The sequence below is a fragment of the Magallana gigas genome, chromosome 3, assembly GCF_963853765.1.
Source record: "Magallana gigas chromosome 3, xbMagGiga1.1, whole genome shotgun sequence".
NCBI lineage: Eukaryota > Metazoa > Mollusca > Bivalvia > Ostreida > Ostreidae > Magallana > Magallana gigas.
In genome coordinates this window covers 36,458,251-36,472,786 of record NC_088855.1, presented here as the reverse complement: position 1 = coordinate 36,472,786, position 14,536 = coordinate 36,458,251, and positions in this window count along the sequence as shown.

Genomic DNA, 14,536 nt, shown 5'->3' with positions numbered 1-14,536 from the left:
AAATATGGTTAACAGAAATTTAAAAACCATATTTTTGTCATTTTAGTAGAAAAGAACATTTTCGTAAAAAAATTCAACATGAAAGATGCAGCTCATATTGCATTAATTTTTCAATTTCATTCAATTTCTGTTTTTTCATCTCATTAACCAACGAATATTGTTTCTTTTTTCAGATTTTTGTGGGATTTCATCCAGCAGTTTGCCGTAAAAGAATTTTTAAATATTTTAGTTTCATATTTATGTGGATTCCAATAAAAATCATACAAACTTCATTCATGATTTACTTTTTTTTAATTTTCAAACATAACATTTCACTTTCATAAGAGTTTTTAAAACAGAAATGTATTAAAATTTGACTTATAAGGAGTTATCTGGAAGCAGACTGATATTTTAAAAATTCTATAAAAAAAGAGTATTGTACTTTGAGGTATATTATTGTTGAATACTGTGCCTATTATTAGTAACAAATGCATGCAACAAAAATCTCCCACACTTATTTGGTGTACACATCCCCCTTAAATACAATCTCTGTTATGGCATGGCATACGTTGAGATCTATTTTTGTACTAATCGGACGTTCCTGTTAAATGTCGACTTTGCTTATTTTGTATATTCACATCAGGGCGGAGGTATGTGTGAGCATTGGCTCACAGATATTTTGTTCTTACTACGATATATCCCTAAATCGGAACACAGAGTGAAATGACCTATGTACTTCTCCCAGTCCTAGGATTCACTTTATGTCTCTGGCTTTACTCGCAATCCAGCATTCTCCTTATAATTCTTCATAGACATTGAATGTATCAAAGGTCTACAGTCCTCATGAGATCTCAACATATATGGTTCCTGATTCTCATTTTTGACTATATATATATATCGCCCTGTCCTAGTTCATCACGTTTAGTAAGGCATCTTCTAGATCCCTGATCATGTTGATTTATGACCACTTCAGTATCAGAATCATCCGCATTTCGAATATTAAATCTAAAACATATTTACATGATTCATGTATAAATGTTTTTTCACCACTTACAAAAGCCTCTCAACTCGGGTTCATATCCTGGATACCACTTTTGACTGTGATATTTAACGTCTGACACCATTGGCCTCATTGTCCTCTTTATACTGTCAATGCTTCAGATATGTACCTTGTAGCAGTTTATTTATGTCATCACAATAAGTCTCCATAACAATTTAATTTAGTTAACAAACTTGATTACACAATATCATAAAGGGTCTCGTGAATGGTGTGAGATAGCTAAATGAGCCCCAAGTCGTTTATAAAAAAGTGGCGTATTAAAGGGGAATAATTCTTGTAATAGAGAGAGCTACTATGGGAGTAAACACAAAAATAGATTTATAAATTATGTTTACTAGGTGTAACGTAGCAGTACCTGGTGTATTTGTAATATGGTTAAATAACGACCAAATAACTCAACCATTCGAAGAATAAGATCTACGACTTTGGTAAAGTTAAACGAACAAGTTTATTAACGATTTCAACAAAAAACAATTTATATCATATATATATTATAACAATCATACACACATGAATAAATAACGAATAATGAAAAAAATAATTAATGGAGTCGCTGAATACATAAAAATATATCCTATAAAACAGACTACGAATTTTGAATAAAAATCCCAACCCGAAAAATATTATTTTAATCAATGACGCATATTAATAGGTGACAAGTCATAGTTATATGTAACTTGAGACTTCTTAAACAAAACAACAAGTCGTGCAGTATTAAATTTACAGGTGTGACTTGTTTAAGAAAAATGCCAAGGAACCGTAAATCTCAGGTATACAATTTTGATACGAATATTAATCTTAAAATTTCAAAGAAAAGTTTATGTTTTAAAAACAATGTCAATCTAGAAATTCTATAAGAATACACATAAACATAGACAAGGACATCATCTTAAACAGTTTTTACACCCACACAGAAATATTACACATAACCATAAGATAAAAATATCATACACACAACTTTCATGCAACTAAATATAAAAACCCCATTTATAGAAAAAGATGTAACATCTCACATGTACCATCACAACTTCTCAAAATAAGAAACAATACAAGGACAATAAAATGATGATGCTTGTACTGATTTACATCAATTAAAATGCTCAAAAATTCTGTACCACAGCAACAAAAGCCATACCCATGATAACAAATATTCATAACCATGCTAACAAAAGAAACTTCATGTCTGTAAAGAGGTTCTATATTATGCTAAAGAAAAAATATATACAGTAAGCAAAGAACCTTCGGTGATCAATCGTCATTGCTAACACCTAAAATTGCGGAGCCAATCGTCATTGTACTACCGACATAAGAATATCTAATTTTCTAGGACAAAATAGTAAACCTATCATTCACTTATAAACCAATATAAACAAATCAATTAAACTCAATTACTATAGATGTGTCATATTCAGGTATCTTCAAACATTTCTATCTAATATGATAGTGATAGACATAATACTGTAGTACTGTACAGAAAAATCTAGCTCACAATGTCAGCTAACAAAATACATCTAGTTCTCATTTCAGGGACAACAGAAACTGGCAAGTAAATTGGATATGACACAAGAACATGATACAGTATATATGAGCATAAACAATAATACACTGTACTATCAAAAGTCCATCTTTAGATTTAGTATATACATACATGTTAAAATCCAACCCCCATCCCAAACTGCAACCTATACTTTACCCTTAAATTTCTAAATACATAGCAAGTACTCTTCTTGACAACTGACTTCATCTTTTTTGAAGGGGGGGATGAGGACCTGGACCGGCTTCTTTCTCTTGTGAATAAGGTTCTGGATCTTTTCCATCTCTCATCCCTTTGAATGTTCCTACTCCGGGGGGGGGGGGGGGCACTGGCCTGTGAGGTCGTACGACAACTCGTGGGCGATAGAAATGGTTAGGTGGCCTTCGTGGAGATCTTCTCTGGTTTCTGCGTACGTGGAGATCTTCTCTGGTTTCTGCGTACAACTGGAGTTGGAGGCCCTTCGGGCAAAGGAAGTAACCCGCGCTGTGGTCCACTGTTGTAAAAATAGCCTGTGAGTGTCCTATTCAACTCTTGTATTGCATTGGTCTGCTCTTGCAGAGCACGCACCTGTCTCTCTCCCTCTTTCTCTTTTATCTGTTCTAACGCTGTCATTGATATTCTTCTTTCTCTGGCCTATCTATCTCCACACTCTCTCCATCTCCCAGAAAATCTGGTATCTCAAATGGTGCTACTTCACTAAGAGGTTCGGCCGCCACAATGCTGGTGTTCTCTGTTGGCTCCATGTTCACTGTATTTGGAAGACTGGCAGCCTCTTCTAATAAGTTCTGGATACTCTTTTCATCATTTTTCTTCTGTTGGTTCACCCAATAGACTATTGATGAAGGCTGATCCGAACGTCTAAGGTGATAGTCCTTTCATACAAATGGGTTAGCTGCTCTGATGATATCCACTGGCAAATCCGTGTTCTTATGCGGCCCATACCATTTCCCGTGGTTTTCGACATCTTTTAGGGTAAGTGAAACATACTAGTAATCGCATTTACTGCATGAAAATGGAACCTGGTCTCTTGTCACATGTGTTTTTAGATATATTTTATGGCATATTTCTTGATCTGTTCATAGTCGCAAATACTGCATTGAAATAATCTTCCTTTCTTCTCTGCCTTGGAAATATCGATGGTTTTCTGTGAATTTTACAGATAATAAAGGTAAGTATAAGATACTTAAATATAAATATCATAAATCCATCCCCAATGTTTCTTATGCACCCATAGTTGTAGTCTGCTTTATGTACCAATATATCATTGTACATATATATGTATATAATTCATAGAATGTTATACATCATGTACATACTATTTTGACTGTAATATTAAAGTTTAAGTAAACTTCTGGAATTTCTTCAAAGCAGTCTTCATCCATGCCAATTTATCTCCTTGATATGGCTTAATTTTGTCATGATGAATGATTCTCTGTGTTCCCATTTCATCTATTTGAACTCTACATAATAAATCATTCAACTTTTGTAGGATAAGAAAAGGTCCATGATATTTCAACAGTAGTTTCGTGCTTTCCACGTCAAGTTGGGGCTGATTATGTAACATCATTACAAGATCTCCGGGACTATACAGGTTTAAGGGCATTTTTGTATCATATCTATCTTTCTGTACTTTTGCTGACGTTTGTAGTTTTTTTGACAATTAGATGGGCTTCACACAAATTATCACGTAAATTGCTGATATACTCTCCGTAAAAAAAAGGTATCATTTTCATTTGGACAAAATAAAATTTCTAGAGGTAGTTTTAATACTATTTTTAACATTATAAAATTTGGGGGAAAATTTATAGACTCATGCAGCGTACATCTATAGGCCATATCTAAGCATCCTAAATTGAGGTCCCATTCGGTCTGTTTCCCTTTGATATAGGATTTAATCATGCTTACTAGAGTTCTGTTAAATCTTTCTACCATCCCATTGGCTTTGGGATTCCTAGGGGTTGTTCTTGTCTTTTTAATTTCTAAAAGTTGACACAGTTCTTTAAACTCTCAAAATTTCTGCCTTGGTCGTTATGTAAATTCAAGGGACATCCGAAACGAGCAATATACTCATTTAAAATTTTATCTGCACATGTAATGGCAGTTTGGTAAGGCACTGCTAAAATTTCAACCCATTTGGTAAAGTAGTCCATAACTACAAGTATGTATTTATTTCCACGAGGTGTTCTTTGTAATGGTCCAAAAATATCTGTGGCTACTCTATCTAATGGGGCACTCACTCTCATATCTCCCAACGGTGCCTTGGGTGGCTTATTCATTTGACAAATATGGCATTTAAAGACCCTTATTTTAATATCTTGTCTCATTTCAAACCAATAGATTTTCTGCGTACTTTTGCAGTGGTTTTCTTATAACCGAGGTGACCAGAAATGACAGAATCATGCATTTGATGTAAAACATCATCTTTTAAAACTCTTGGTAAAAGTATTTGAAGACTTTCCAAAGAACCATCTTTCAATAAGTTTCTCTTTTTTAATATACCATCTTCTAGTACAATAGAATCCCATATACAAAATTAATGCCTAGTAGCAGGACAAAGTCTGTATTTGATGAAAATCAGGTGTCTTCTGTTCTCTTTAAGTTTCTTGAAGAATTTTCAGATCCGGGTCATCTTTTTGTATCTGTTCCATATTGACAGGTATATGAAAGTCATTCCAAGTTGTAGCTTCAGATTTTAGTTGATTCCTTCTGACTGCACGTATTTCTACAGTATTTTTGTTTCCCAGCCATCTTTTTCTCTCTGGAGTTTCTTCCATACGCTTAGTACATTTTACATGGTCCACACTTTAATGGTTCTAGGGCCTAGATCCTTCAAATGGCGTCATAATTTCATACACATCATGAATTCTGTTGAAGATTACGCCAAGCGATGGGCAAAATCTGAAAAAGAAGAACTGGATACTTTGTCAGAGTGGGTTAAAAGCATCAGGTGTATATTAAAATCTCGTATTAAACGACTGAGAGGTCACATGAAAACCAGATATCCTTCTGTTTTCAATAAAGCAGAAGTGAGAAAAGAACTAGTCAGATTGCACGATCAGTATGTACTGGTCCCTGCTGATAAGGCAAATAACAACATTGTCTTTGTTTGTAAAGCACATTATATTAATTGCATTTTCAAACAACTAAGTTTTGATTCTACACATGGTAATCCTACTTACACCCACAGCAGCCTTTCCAAGCAGGAAATACTTCACAATCATAAATCTGTAATGGATATCTTTAATATCCCCAATACACAAAATGAATTTGATTTACCTTATTTGTACTGGATTCCAAAGCTTCACAAAAGTCCTTACAAACAGAGATATATAGCAGGTCCCAGTAAATGTTCTACCAAACCTCTCTCTTTACTCCTTACTAAAATTCTTACAGTAGTGAAGGAGAAACTTCAAGAGTACTGCACAACAATATACTCCAGAAGTGGTGTGAATCAGATGTGGATATTAAAAAACTCAAAAGAATTATTAGAAACTTTGAGGTCACAAAATCTTACCAAAATCAATAGCATCAAAACGTACGATTTTTCCACGCTTAATACAGTCAACATGACAAATTAAAATCTAGGCTTTTTGATATCATCGACAATTGTTTCTTCAATAAGAATGGAAGTCGTAAAAATGATTACCTTGTCATTGGAGATCCAAAAAATTATTTTCTTAAAAACCATCCTGATAGCACACACAAGTACTCTGAAGTTTACATTAAAAAGATGCTTGAGTTTCTGATAGACAACATCTATGTAGTTTTTGAAATCAAGTCTTCCAACAATCTGTTGGAATTCTCATGGGTACCAATTGTGCCCCATTGTTTGTATTCTTATGAAGCAGAATTTATTCAAAAACTTGTACGTGAAAAAAATAAATGACTCACTGTGGCCTTCAACTTAACATTCAGGTATATCGACGACGTATTATCAATTAACAATTGTTATTTCCATACTTACGTGGACTCGATACTGAGTATATCCCAGTGAACTTGAAATAAAAGATACCACAGAGTCTGCGTCATCTGTTTCATATCTGGATATTTTACTGGACATAGACATTGATGTTAACCTAACAGCAAAACTTAATGATAAATGCGATGACTTCAAATTTTTTATAGTCAACTTTTCTTACTTATGTAGCAATATACCTTCATCACCTGCATATGGTGTTTTAGTCTCTCAGTTGATTCGATACGCAAGGGCATGCCCTTCGGATGAACAGTTTCTAAGACGAAGCAAGCTACTGACAAACAAAGTGATAAAACAGGACTCTTAACAGTCTCGTTTGAAGTAATCTTTTCGTAAGTTCTATGGTCGATACAACGACCTTGTCAGCAAATACAATCTTCCACTGGGTCGCATGCTGACTGACGTTTTTCATACTAGTTGTTAGACCATAATTAATCACCTAACTGTCTACGGACTTTTCCATTTTTCCCGATTACGACAAAGAGCACACGGCGGGTGTGACCGGTCAGCAGAGGATGCTCACTCCTCCTAGGCACCTGATCCTACCTCTATCTATTTGGAGGTCCATATTGCTTTGCTTTGAATTTGTATTTCGTTTAATGGATTTTTGAGATGGTTCACGGTTTGTTATTGTCATTTTTTCATTCTAGGCTATCAAAACTTGAACATTGACAGTCTGGCGGATCCAAGTCATAGATGGTCTCGATTAAGATATATTCTTGCAGTGAGATGATATTAAATGATCACGTAAAGAGTGAATATATTTACTGTAATCCTTTTTATAATATACATAGAAGTTAATGTTTGACAAATGTTGAATAATTAAAATAAGTCAATTCGTTTCTTTAGTGGGCAATTTTAGATTTGATACTCATTCTCGTGAAAGAATGGGATAGAACTTTCCAGAACGGGTAACCAAGAATGCGGATTAGCGAAAATCATCATGCATCGCGGGCTGATACCTTGCATCAGACTTTGATTAATACAAAAAGTTAATAAATAAAATGGAACAATTAATGCGATTTTAGTATTTATGGAAAGAATTTTCCAGAACGGGGTGCCAAGAAACGGGTTGATTAATTGACATCATGGCGAAAAGTGTACTGTGAGTTAACCATCGTAGTGTTGCTGTGACTGGCTCTGATGGACGATTCCAGTCCCTCACCGATCGCGGGAAGAAGGAATTTTTGTATACCTCTTTGCTGGTCCAAGGCTGTCTGAGTCTGTGACTCCGTCTAGTTTGTCTGTCTCTGGGTATGTAATAATTCTCTACGTTTATGTCCACGGTTTGTTCCCGTTTTGCACCATTTGAAAATTTGGTATCGAAAAAATGTGTGCGAAACGGGAATTTGACCAGGTGAGATAATTGCTTAATTGCTATAGTCTATATCATAGTTCCTGTAAGGGCAATTGACAATGAAATATATAAGACATATCTACTCGCAACTGATATTTACATTTATTTTATGTTACAATATAACTTGCATAAAAGCACATTTACATAATAATTGACATCCACGTTCTTGAATATAATTTTAAACATCGTTTTGGTCATGAACAATTTTATTTATTTCTTTAAATAAAACTGATTATTGCAAAAATGTTGCGTATGTAACGTTAGTGCTTTTTGTTTAATTTCCCGCCTTTAGGAAGTACATGTACATGCTACAAGTTTGAAGAGAAAATATCATATATTAATATTTATTTATTGCTTTTGCTTACATAAATGGAGGAAATGTGTCTAGTGAAAACGCTGCTAAATATTTTTCATATATGCTGTGGCTTGAATAATCGAAGAAAATAGAAAAACTGTCTGATGATATGATGATTAAATAGGCAATTTTTCATGCTTCAAAAACTGAAAATATTTTTTTCACAAAACCTATCAAATGTAGACCTAATTCATACATTTTCAACCTCTTTCAGTTTGAGGTATATTAAATCAATATTTAAATTATTATTTTTGTCGGAATTTATTGAGCTACTGATTTGAAAAACCAGAAAAGTGACCCACAGTATATTAAAGCGGTGATGTCGATCATAAGATATACTGTCAAGGTTGCTTCTTCAAAGATTGAAATATTTTGTGATAAAGGTCTGTTTCGTTTCATAATATTCTTTCTGTTGATACCAAACAACCAATTATAAACATGCGTTTTACATATTTTGCAGCTATAATGTGAGTGGTAAAAAGAGACACGGAGTATCCCATATGACTGTCTATGTAGTTTTCCCCTTAATCATATGATTATCCACTGAATCAGCTTCCAATCGGCTTGGGACCATCAATTATTCCTCAATTCATCAAAGTAAATGGGCAAAAATGTAAAAGTCAAATCATCTCATCCTTATTTTTCTTATCAGTGAGCAGAAATTTAAGACTAAAAATATTAATTTGAACTTTATTTTATCAAATGAAAAAATGCCAATAGTTATTAGTTATTAGACTAAAACACAACAAAATATCTATATTCTTCTTGTTTCATGGCGCTGATGAATGAATGATAAAACACAAGTTAAAATCCAGGTATAATCTTTGACCGAAAACAGACTATAATTGCTATCACAACAGAATTCACACCTATTGTTCTATATCCAATTATCAAATGTGTGCAAAACGGGAACACACCATGTCCACAAGCTGTTTTCTGACTCATTGGTGGAATGACCAGATAAGAATGAGAAGCTATGGTCTCTCTTTGTCGCACTTCACAAGGAACACATCTTCAAAACATCTCGTTCCTTGTGGGGCTGCAATGACCATGGCGTCTGCCCTTTCTAAATGAACAATTTACACAAGCCGTAACTGTTTTATTCGTCCATCGACTTGTCTTGAAGCCTCTCTCAGCTATAAGTATTCTTACAGGTTATTACTCAAAGCTCTTTCCTATCTCATCTCAGCTCCATATATATATGAAGGGTTGGATTCAAGTCCAAAATTTTAAAGTATATCTCCGAAATAATAAAAATATTGTGATAATTATTTCTCGGTTTGTCATTCTTGCCCTGGATTGGGCCAACTTCTCTGGTTTACGATTTACGAGCGTAGGATGTCAGTGTCGTTCCTTTGCACTGAGTTGAATTCTACATGTAATTAAAACATTAGTATGATATCTTCCTTTGTTCTTTTGATATCCTCCAATGCTTGAAATGACAAACACAATCAAATATCTTACCTGTGACCGTCCAATAAGTTATAAAAAGCTGTCCATTATTTAAAAGTATACGCTTTTTACAGCTTATTAATTGGACAGTTACGGGTAACATTGAACTTGAAATAAACAATTACACCGACACAAAAGTGTATACTAACATAAGTTAAGGATTAAGGTTTTTAGCATTTGCATGCATCTACATAGTTTTCTCACCAATAAATGTCCGCAATGGATTTCAGCAAGTACTCACAAGGAGGTTCAAGTTTGAATATTTGTTATTCGTAAATGATGAAAAAAATAATTCCAATTTCAAAATTTAAAGAAGATGGGTGAATAAGGCGTGTAAACTGCCTATATGGGGATAGATAAGATGCTATAAAATTAAAATATGAACAAATCTCATAATTTCTTTCTAAATTATTGAAAACCAAGGGTTTTCGGTCCACTTTGCTCCCCTTAAAAAGTTTGTGGGTAGCAAAGTGGACCGACAACCCTTGGCTAGCAAAGATGCGGGTCAGGGGAAGAACTTACCTGTAACTGTTCCTTAAGTTAACAATTACAATTAATTCTATAAACTGTAAATTGAAAACAAACCCTTTACCTGAGACAATCCAATAAGACGATGACAACTCAGAACAATTAATGTTTTCTTCATTGTCATTTGCAAGAGAGAAAACTTGAAAAAAGTACATTCTGAACACAAAGGAATAGATGTTTTAATTAGGTTACAAGCCTCAAATTGTCGATAAATCTGTGAGAAGAAACAACTACATGTATATATATTGTCGGGCCTAACGGCCCCTCAACAGTTCTTTCTTCTCATAGAATGGACATTTTTCGGCATGTAACCTTTACCTCGGGGAAGCTTTTAACTGAGAATTTTATTTAATCTAACGATATTTTATATATAACAGTAAAAGAAAACAAAACATACTGAATCTTAACTTGCTTCTTTGTTTAAACGTTTAAATTCATATCATTTACAGTCGTATTACACCAGTATGTCAACTTGTAACATAAATCTGACTTTAATGACTTTAATGTTCGATTTCATAAGCAACATCCAAAAAGCAAATTGACTGCCTGTTGATTGACTGAATCTTCCCCCAACTCTACATCCTATTGAACATCGTTGTTGTGAACCAACATGGTAAACAACTGGGATCTCTTGTATGGTTTTAACAGCCAAATTGAGCCTGGTAGTACATGTACTTTGAACACAGACTACACAGTTTTTGCATCATGTCGTTTCAAATAAGCCTTAAGTTTCTTCTTTGTCCGTCAAAAATTGCGGTGGCATACCTCTCAAAAGAATTGTCTTTTCCTTGTTAAGACGATACCCTGCCCCCACAACCAACTCTTTCGGTCCCCAGTGGTGCATCATGATGGCCTATAGGTTGCGAATTACCAAGATTGGCATCCTGTGGAAATTTTAGAAAGGGGTTTTAGGAATTAAATCCTGGGACCATTGGAGGCCTAAGGTGTGATGGTGTCTCAGTTCAGTATGGTTACGTGTAACAAGTACTCGGTATTTTGATGTTAACTGCGATTTCTTGGCTGGTTAGTTTTTGTTTAAATTCTTATTAGATGCACGGGAATATTTAACACTGTACACCGCATTAATATCATACAATGCTTAATAGTTGAACCATATATATATTGTTTATTTTTTATATATACTGTGTCCGAAATTTTTCTAAACTGCTTTCTTTACCTAAAATTAAAAACAAGTGAAAACTGCATTGCTAGACTGCGTTTTACAAAAGAACTTACGACAAAGTCGTATATATATCTTTTGTCTCATAGATTGATCTTTCCTATACAATTTTTTTTAAAACCGTTAAATCACAAATATTTTGATTTTTATTATTATAGCCTATTTGAATGGCACTAAATTGAAACACTGATTAGTTTGTTATCAATAAGCATCCGTTCATTTGGTCGTAAATCGTAAGTTCTTTTGTAAAACGCAGCCAAGACATTTAGAGAAGCGGGCAAAGTTGAAAAATCTAAACTGAAATGGATGGTAAAAACATGTACTTGGCTTTAATTCTATTAATTGCATTTGGCTAGAAAAAAAATAAACTTTTTTAATATTTCAAACAAGTAAGTGAGTATTTATTTATAACATTAAACGTTAGTGCGTCGGTATCTCTAAATTTTTGCACAACACACTTGTGGAACCTCTCTTCGTATATTTTTTTTTCTGGTTTGTTCGTTTTGACACAGTATGAGGTCTAAACTCATTAAATGTTGCACATACAGTATATCATGATAGGGAGTGCCTTCTGATTGCTTTTACGACAGTTCAACTCACTCGACTTTGGTTTTCTAACACTTCTTCGGTCTTTCAAACGTCTCAAAACTCCTTACACAGTTGATAGTGTGTGTCCTGTTTGCTTAGCGATCTGTGACCCCTTGCCGAGATACCCGCTCTATGCTACTCAACAATCGAATTTCTTTCTAACAATGACAGCGGAGCACTCGTCTTTTTGTTGCCAATGTTAAACTACATGTTATGGGCTATATATAGACTAGCAGACGATGTCACACTTCCGGTTGACCCCCAAAATAATTTATCGACGTAATAGTTTTGATTGCAACTGATATAATTTGGAGAACATAATTAATATGTATTACGGTGCGACCGTTGGGGCGAGCGCAGCATGTGTTAAATAATCAATTATGATAAAACAATAAAAATAAAAGTAGCGACGTAAAGTAAATGAATTTGAATGCAGAATAAAATAAGCATGCCTATTTTTTCCAGTAAATTTTCATCATTCATAATTCATAAGATTTTGTTATCTATTTATATATAGAATTTATCTTGGATAAATTTAAATGTTGTTGAATAATAAAGATTTTAACATAATGTACATTACAGTTTATTTCCTCTTTTCTTGCAGCAGACATTTTTCTTAAACTTACATGAAAAATTGACTTATCACAGAGTCCCCCCCCCTCCCCCGTTTAAAAAAAAAATCAAATTCACGTATAAAAAAAACTTGCTGATCATATAATGAAAATGGATCCCCCGGGAGCATGTAATAAATGGAAGTGAAAATAAAGATACTATTGTTTGAGTATTGAGCAGCTAAAGAGCTAAAGGCATACTACGCACTCCCAATTCTTCATCCGGATTAGAATTTTCCTGATTTTGAGAATTTTTTTCTTTTTGCTTGCGAAGAATTTTAGAATGATGTTGCCACGCACCCTTTTAAAAAAACATTCCTGGAAATAACCGTAAATATAGTGAATAAAATAAATGTGAGCATTCATCCAAATGAGAGCAAGTTATAGTTGTTTCCTATCTTTGAAGAAATGTCCCTATTCGTTAGCTCTGCAAGATTTTGAAAAGATTTTGGTATTTATATTTTAGCAGTTTTACAATAACTACTTAGAGTAATTTCCCCTTATTGTGACGTCAAAGTTCACGTCGGTCAAGTGTCGTCTGTCTCTCTGAAAACATCCTTTAAAAAAAATAACTCCGCGAAATATACTGTTTTGTTTATTTAAAAGCATTATGTCCTTGAAATTACATAATTTATCTGTTTCTCAAAAGTTTTACTTTGATTCTCGCGAGATGGTATCCAGTCTAGTGAGATCGTCCGACATTGAGGAATTGCATTGTGGGTCGAAATTTACTGACTCCGAAAAATTCTGTCGGATCAATGTGTAAGAAATCCATTGTGACGTCACTCGAAAGGACGATAACTCTGTTAGTCTTATGTAATGGAATTTGCGTTGTGTCGGCAGTATATTTACAATGCATGTACATAGCATGCGCGGATCTAGAGGGGGGGTCGGGGGGGTCCCGACCCCCCCTGGAAAATGAAAATTTATTAAATATACATAGTAAAATTATCGCGAAAATATGCCTCGGACCCCCCCTGGCAAACACAATTATCCTTCGGACCCCCCCCCCCTGGAAAAAATTTCTGGATCCGCGCATGCATAGTCTTTTATCTTGTTCTCGTGAGAGTGTGAAATGGGAAACCATAATTACAGGGAACTACTGGGACGATTAAAACAAGGCATTACTGGTCCGATTTACTGACACCAAAAAAATCCGTTGAATGAATGTGCAAATAGTCCGAATTTTCTATTCACACACGCCTTGCCGGTAGAGCTCGCTTCGCGCCGGCGAGCTGCGCTCGCTAATATATAAACGGTGTGACCGTTTGACCGAGCGCAGATTTAACACACTGCAGATTGAATTTTGTTGAAAAAAATTCATTTGAAACGCACACAGTAGGATCCGCCTGGTTGCCTACTCAAATCATCAGCCAAAGTTAAACCAAACGTCGCGTGCTCAGTCTACATTATGACGTCATGTTACAGACGTAAAACGTACACGTTTTGTCTTCGGAAATAGCCGAAGAGTGACTTTATTCCGAACTTTTTTTTATTTCTTCTTTCATATTGTTTATCAATTTAATTCATATAAATGCCGCGATAATAAAATTGAATACTTTATTCAGTATCTAAAAGATCAGTTCCTTGATGTTAATGTTTTTATTTTCCATCTGATAATTCGATAAGACATACATAGAACTAGTCGTGTTTCTTGATTGACGCACTATTGAAACTTATCTGGTGTCCTCTTTTATTTCTTTTAATTCAAATTACCTTCTATTGAAACATTGGAAAATCTTAATTGAGTTTAGCTGCAATAAACATCGATAAGTACCAGTCAATCAGTGATCGAACTAACTTTTTGAAAACAAAATGGCTTTCAATATGGCGGCGCCCAGGGCTGGAAGAAAATTTGTTTGGCCTTAGTACCCCTGATTCAACTTTCATTTTTCACTGATTTTCTTATATATATA